Genomic DNA, 7,111 nt, shown 5'->3' on the forward strand with positions numbered 1-7,111 from the left:
GATTTAATTTTAAATTATAATAATGTTTAGTTGTGATTTTTTACCTCTCAGATTATATTTTTTTAAAAAGACCCCCAAAAGCCATGATCATATAAAAATACTCTGATACTGATCTGAGACTCTTCCCAAGAGGCAAATGATCACCAGCAAACTAACAGCAGTTTCCTACCACTTAAATACTAAATGGTTTCTGTTTTGCATTTCCCTAAAAGCCTGCAGTTTTGTATGCAATTTGTGCCATAAATACTGAAGTTCTGAATTATTATAGTCTATTAATATTACCCTACTAATTAACTATTAATTTTAGAAACAATTGAATTTCTTCATTTACCAAAGCACTAGTCAACATGCAAGCTAAAAAAGAAGTTGATTACTATTTTGGACATTGTATACTCCAAATCTTAATTAATGACCTCCTACAATCATCACAGACAATTCACAACTTGACCCAATTATGAAAAAAGTTTTGCCTGACTTGAAATGGAGCAAGTGTTGCCACTATACAAAACAAGAGTGAATTAACGTACACGTATGTAAGTACTAGTGGTTGCTCTAAAGGAAATGCATTAGATGTATTCACAGGACAAGTCATGAAGCAGAGACAAATTTCTACAAGTCCAGAACTCCCCTAATAAATGGAGCCCAGTCATCATCTTCCATACAGAGGTGAATGGGCAAGTTTTTACAAATGACCATCTTGAGGCAGTTCCTTTCTGTCCTTAAACATCCTCCTAGAGCTGAAAATCCTGCACAGCTCCCATTCTCTCATCCAAGCTCTTCTGACCAACAGGAGGGCACAGAATCCCCCTAGGCTGATGTTTGACATCCGTCACTTAAGCCAAGGAGCCAGAGTTAAGGTGGCTTGCTCTGATGCAGCTTCAGGTGTTGCTACAATGGCTGGCTGTCAAGCTGTAAAGCAGCCTGTATGAACTTACTCAGCTTTGCCAGATCTTCTTTGAAAGTCTAAGTATGCCTTCAGTTTTAAGAAGCTCAGTAGGCTGTTGCATAAGCACTGCTGAGGTGGTAGACCTGAGCCATTTTAGTACTGATTTGACACCATTCTCTGAGGGTCTATCTACTTCATTGCTATACACAACTCCTGCATTATTTCCAGGTTTTTTATACTGACTTGCTCTGATTTTAGCCCAGTTCTCTTTACTCTCTTACATATAACTGTAAATAGCTGGAATGCATCATTTTCATTTCCCCTGATGAAAATCCTCAATCCTCTGTTTGATCTGATCTGATAAACTGACAGCTTTGCCTTACAACTGTAATAATCAGTTTTACAGCTTTTATCCTAACTAATAGCTTCAGCAGAAATTACTCATTAAATCTCAAGAGGGAAGATTAAGCAACTACAGTACTAAAAGCTTTGAAAGATGAGGACAATGTGTATGCCATGTACTAACCAAGTAATAGCAAGCCCCATCCTCCCATAGAAAGCTAGCATTATAACTTCAAAAATAAAAAGACTAACTTCACCAGTAGTCCCTGTAGCAACCTGTTCTGTTAATACAGAACATTATTATGTGCTGCTAATCATCAGGCAAGCTTTGTTATCTCTCTCCTTCCCCAATATCAAAAGTTTTTGTATTCTAAATAGGTGTACTAAACTAAGGGTGCAGAAGTAGAAATTTTTACCTACTGCTTGTCAGAAGACGTAGAGAAATTCAGACACCAACCCCCTACTCTTAGATCTATCCTCTCTTCTTATGACTTTCACATCTCATATTCTTGTTCTAATTATAAACTTCCCAGAGGAAGCAGCATGTCTCTGGAGCTGAAACTCTTCAAACAGAAGCCAATAATCAACAAAATGCCAAGACTATTCTACACATTAAGTAGAAAAGGTACACTTTTACTTTTGCAAGTGCAGATGGCCGCAAAACACTCTAAGAAACCAGAACAATTATTTCCTTCCCTCCTGATAAACACAGCAACTAGAACTGACGAAAGAATCCCAAGATGCAGGCCCTGGAATATCTTGCATGGCAGAGAGATATAATTCATCAGACTAGATGCCCCAAAGATGTCGTTTTGCACTGCTGTTTATCATCTTATATAACTGTCTTCATTAAAGCAAAGTTAACCCAAAACATGTAATCAAAGCTTATCCACTACCAAAAGCAATAAAAACAATTTTTAAACCTTTTTTTTTTTGAGTTTTTTGTTTTGTAGTTGGTTTAGTTTTTTTCCTGAAGAACAGTGAGGTTTCAGCACTTCAAACTCTTCTTCTTTCATAAACTTAATTCTTTCTTGGATCCAAGGGTAACAAAAGCCTCTGATCCAATCAACAGACAGGAGAGGTCACCTGAAGTGTCATGAAACAGACTCTGAGGCGACTCCAATATACCTGTGAAGAAGTAAGATCATTCTCAAAAACAGAAGCATGGGATATTATTGTCAGGTAGGAATAAACAACTGAGGGAATTTAACTAAAGGGGAAACAACTGGCAATGTTCAGTTAAGCAGAAGGGCAGTGGAGGATTATAGAGGACCACAATAGACAAAAGTCAAGTCATTGCTTCCCTCTGTTTTGGCAAACAGCAACACAAAGAGCTGCATTAGAGCAAAAACTACAAGACAGGAAAAGTAACCCTGTATCCTGACTAGCAATGTAAATCAGATCTTATGCTCTGCATTAAGTTTTTAAATACCCTGCTTCAAAAAAGATCAGTTTTCCTGACACATGGAAATAACACATGGAAATGACATATCAGAAATGTTTCTACCAGTAAGGACATTGTATCCCTCAAACAGACTGCCTGGGGAGGCTGAAGAATATCCACCAGAAACACAGCCCAAAGAAAACTGTTCAAACAAACATCTATTGAAGAATCACTGGGAGGAAGGACTGGGAAAGAGGATAAGCCTGACAAGATAGCTGTTTGAGGTCCTTACCAGCTCCATGGTCATTTCCTAACCAAAACTCCAGAATTTCAGATACTTATTCAGCCCCTGGGCTGGAATCACAGTTCTGCATACCTACTTTCAGATGGAGTGGAAAATCTGTGGGTTTTTTCCCTCCAAACCGCTGGTGCTACAACATGAACTACCTATAACTATTTGCTTGTTTTCACATAGAAGATAAATCACAAATAAGTTTTATTACTTTTACCATCTCTTTCTTTAAAAATATAGTCAACATATGAAGTTGACTAGCACCACTGAAACAACAGGCATATTTTGCTATTGTTTAAAATCACATGGGTTAGGGAAACGTCTCTTGAATGTTTCGGAACATTCTGACAGTAAGCTGACAAGACAGGACATTTTGGTATACCCAATTATCACTAATCTCCTGAGCAATAATCCACAATCTTCTTTCAGGATCAGAACCATTTCTCTGTATTGCACTTTTCTGCAGTATCAACTAGTGATATCATTTAAATCTCAAATTTGTTATCACCTTGAATTTTCTTTTCCCCGCTGTGCTTCTAGCAGAGAGATAGTGATGATGTTACAGCAATACATAAAAATCACAAGGGACTTTAGAATCTGAACAACCACAGACTTTTCAGGTCCTGTTTTCATAATTGTTAAGGACACACAAACACACACTGGAATTCTCTCTGCTTCCACAGTCACATATTTAGTTACCTGAAATGTTGCATAAGGATTTAGTATAAAAAACATCATAATTGAAATTAACCAAATTTGAATAGCTGTTTTAAAACTACTTAGAATGATTAATACCATTGGCAGCAGAATTTATAAATATTTTTTCCCACCACAACACATGAGCATTTAGCAATTTACATGACCATCCACCCTGTCATCCTTGCACAGTATTGCACTCATTACTATGATCTCATCAATAATTACCTCAATTTCCCATAAATAAGTCATAGCCCTGCTCCACATAAACAGACAGCCAGGTGTGGCCTGTATGACAACCAAGATTCTTGTAAGAACTACTGCATTTTGCACCTTGACAACTCATGTAACTGCCCCCATATTAACTGTGCACAGCACCACTACAAGTGCTTTCAGGACAGTCCCCTGATAAACTGCACAGGATGTTTTGTTTAAGTCAAGGCCATCAAAACCACAGAAGCTGAAGTCCCAAAGACTGGTTCAGGTCAGTGTGTCCTTTAGGGACAGTCAAGTACCCTCTGTCCACGGATGTTCTGAACAGAACATCAGAAGGCTGAGATGAGCTCATTGTCCTTCTCCAGTAGTCTGGGTTTATCTCTGCTTATTCCATATTTGAAGCTGTTTCTGTAACTTGAGTGTTTATTTCATTGTATTAACTAAAGTCTTTAAAAACATTTTCCAACTGAAATAAATGCAAAGCAGCTCTTCAGAACCTGTCAAAATACACTACTAAATATATAGATACAAGATTGCTGAAGCACCATCGTAACTGAAATGGGCTCTACCAGACTTACAAATCTATCAGTTAAAATGCAGGGGGGTTGAGGTATCAGTGAATAAATTAATTAGAACAAATTTGTTCCTCAAAATTAGGTCAAAATACTATTCAGAAGCCTTCATGGAATTGTAAATTTTATGGTCACAGTTTCAAATGACATCCGCACCACCAATTATGTCAGATGCCAAATGAACATGACTCACACTGCAAACCACCTGTCTGCCCCAAACACAGCCCCTACTACTGTACAGCATAGTATTACTTTTGTTTTCATTCAAGCCTTCCTAAGAATCCATGAATCAAAACAAACACAGCTCAAGAAGTACTATGGACCACCAAGGAGCCTACCGTGTAAAAATGGTAGCAATGCCAGCTCACCTTTTTGCAACAAATACCCATTACAGTGTTTGTGGAAGTCATCCAATGCATCCTATCGGTGTTTTTGACTTGCTATGCTGAATTGCTTTTGCAAAAGCACACATCTTCACAGGATCAGCTACCTTAACAAGGCAACAATTAGTAAGTATTTATTTTGATGAGGCTTTGATCTGTCAAGAACTCTTACTAGACTGCACTGCAATTAACTCTATCAGCAAAGGAAAATTTTAAAACGGGCCAGAAGTTTCCTGATCCTGTATTTTAAAGCAACTTCAAAAAAAAAAAGACTTTGGTGAACAACTTTTGTGAACAACTTTTTTCCACACTTCTTTCTTAGTGGGTGAGAGAAAAATCAATTCTGTGAGAGTCTGGCTCAGCTAGACTGATTTTATTACATACATTTGCTTACACAATTTTAAATAAGCATACTTCTCCAAATGAAATTTCAATCCATAAAGTATGTATTCTTCATTTTTGAGTTAAAGAGAACACTAACAGTCTGCCACCACTCTTCATTGCTACAGTAGACACTTTTTTTCTAGATAGCGTGGCAAAAATCCAATCAAAAGTCATTCTTCTGAACTGCTTAACTGTTTGCACAGACAAATCCAAATGAAGAATTACACTTAAAAAAAAAGGAGTGTTGAACATGTTACAGTATAGAAAAATTACCTAAACACAGTCTCTAAGCCTTCGAACACATCCTATAAAGTACACAGCCCCTAAACTTATAATAAATTTTCTAAACTTATAATAAACTTTCAAACCGTGGAGTTCACATGCTATGTAACTCATATGTTTCAGCGCTAATTCACCAGCACTACCAGTAGAGACCATGTGCAGTGCAGGGCATCCTGAGAACGCTCGAACCCACCACAGTCAACACTGCTTCCCATAAGCACTTCAAGAGAACTTCCAGAGGTGCAGCAGAAGGTGCTGTTTTCCTCCAGGTGCAAAATCCATCCCAGGTAGTATAACTACAAGTTAATTAATTTCACTTGTGCGAAAGAAAAGGCCCATTAACCACAAGCACTGACAAACCTCCCCTGGATTCTGGGCCCAAAGCACGTTCTTTCTGAGCCTGTGTTTGGGGGCTGCTCTGCTGGCTCGGACCTCCTCTCCTCAGGCAAAGAGAGAAGAGTGTTTCACAACCTCGCTGAAGCGATGTCAGCGACGTCACTCCGCCAGAGACTCTGCTCACACCCCAGGGTGCTTGGCTGACACAAGGCAGACCCCGCGCAGGGACCTCCCTTTCCCCGGGGTACAGAGTCACCGCCACAGTGTCGTGGGAGAAAAACTACAAAACACAACAAAAAAGCCCCAACCAAACAAGAACAAACCCAACCAAAATAACAACAGAGAAAGGAAACAAGCTGCAAGCCCTTTGCTCCCGAAGGCCTGCTCGTGTCTGCCCTATCGCTGCGCGCCCCGCCGGCTTCCCCGCACCCACAAACGGCCCCGGCCCCTCACGGCCGGCACTACTCGCGGGGCCACCACGGCCCGCCCGCCGTGCCCTCCTGACCCACCGGCTGAGGTCCCCGCCCCCGGCCGCAGGCCCGTCCCGGAGGAATGGAGGCAGGCCGCTGCTCCGCAGCATAAATGACCGCCCCAACGACTGCCGGCAACTCTACCCCGTGCCCCAGGCCGCCGCCGGCCCCCTTTATGGGCGCCCCGCGGAGCCGGGCCGGGGCCCGGGCCGCACTCACCCCGCCCGCTCCCGCCGCCACCGCCTCCCGCCCGCCGCCGCCGCGGCCAATCCCGCCGCCAGCAGCGCCCGCGCCGGCCAATCACGAGCCGAGGCGGAGTGCAGCAGCCAATCCCGGCGGGGGAGCGGGGCCTGGGGCGGGGCGCGGCGGGGGGCCGGGGCCGGGCCGGGCCGGGCCGGCAGTGGCGGAGGTGCCGCGGTTGGAGAGCCCCGGGACGGGTCTTCAGCCGCTAAACCCTGCCGCTTTTAACCACAGCCTTTACGGTTTGTCGTGGTTTAACCTCGGCAGCAGCCCAGTACCAGGCAACCGCTCCCTCACTCCCCACCAGCAGGACTGGGGAAAAATCTGAAAGGGTGAAAATTACAGAAGTCATGGGGCTAGACAGCTCAGTAGGGAAAGCAAAAGCCACTCACACAAGCGAAACAAACCAAGGAATGAATTCCCTGCTTCCTGTGGTTGGGCAGGTGTTCATCCATTTCCAGCAGAGCAGGGCCCCATCACACTAATGGTGACTTGGGAGAACAAACCCCATTAGTCCAAACATCCCCCCCTTCCTTATTCTTCCCCACTTTATACACTGAGCCTGATGTCACAATGTCTGGAAAATCCCTTTGGTCAGTCTGGGGTCACCTGTCCTGGCTGTGTCCCC

General features: G+C 42.6%; 1 protein-coding gene across 12 annotated transcripts in view; it reads right to left on the minus strand.

Moving 5' to 3' along the window:
* Positions 1–6,516, minus strand: part of PJA2 (praja ring finger ubiquitin ligase 2) — a 32,279-nt gene extending 25,763 nt beyond the window's left edge. For 3 of the 12 annotated variants that reach the window (XM_056513890.1, XM_056513891.1, XM_056513882.1), the window contains exons 1-2: positions 6,283–6,462; positions 2,152–2,356 (exon numbers count right to left, since the gene is read on the minus strand). The gene's annotated coding sequence lies outside the window, so the exon portion shown is untranslated. Of the gene's footprint in view, positions 1–1,648; positions 1,787–2,151; positions 2,357–5,797; positions 6,208–6,282 lie in introns of those variants that run through there. The other 9 variants (XM_056513893.1, XM_056513887.1, XM_056513892.1 and 6 more) reach the window with 7 other exon arrangements.
* Positions 6,517–7,111: the final 595 nt, after the last annotated feature.

This window comes from Oenanthe melanoleuca, chromosome Z (assembly GCF_029582105.1).
Source record: "Oenanthe melanoleuca isolate GR-GAL-2019-014 chromosome Z, OMel1.0, whole genome shotgun sequence".
NCBI classification, from domain to species: Eukaryota; Metazoa; Chordata; class Aves; order Passeriformes; family Muscicapidae; genus Oenanthe; species Oenanthe melanoleuca.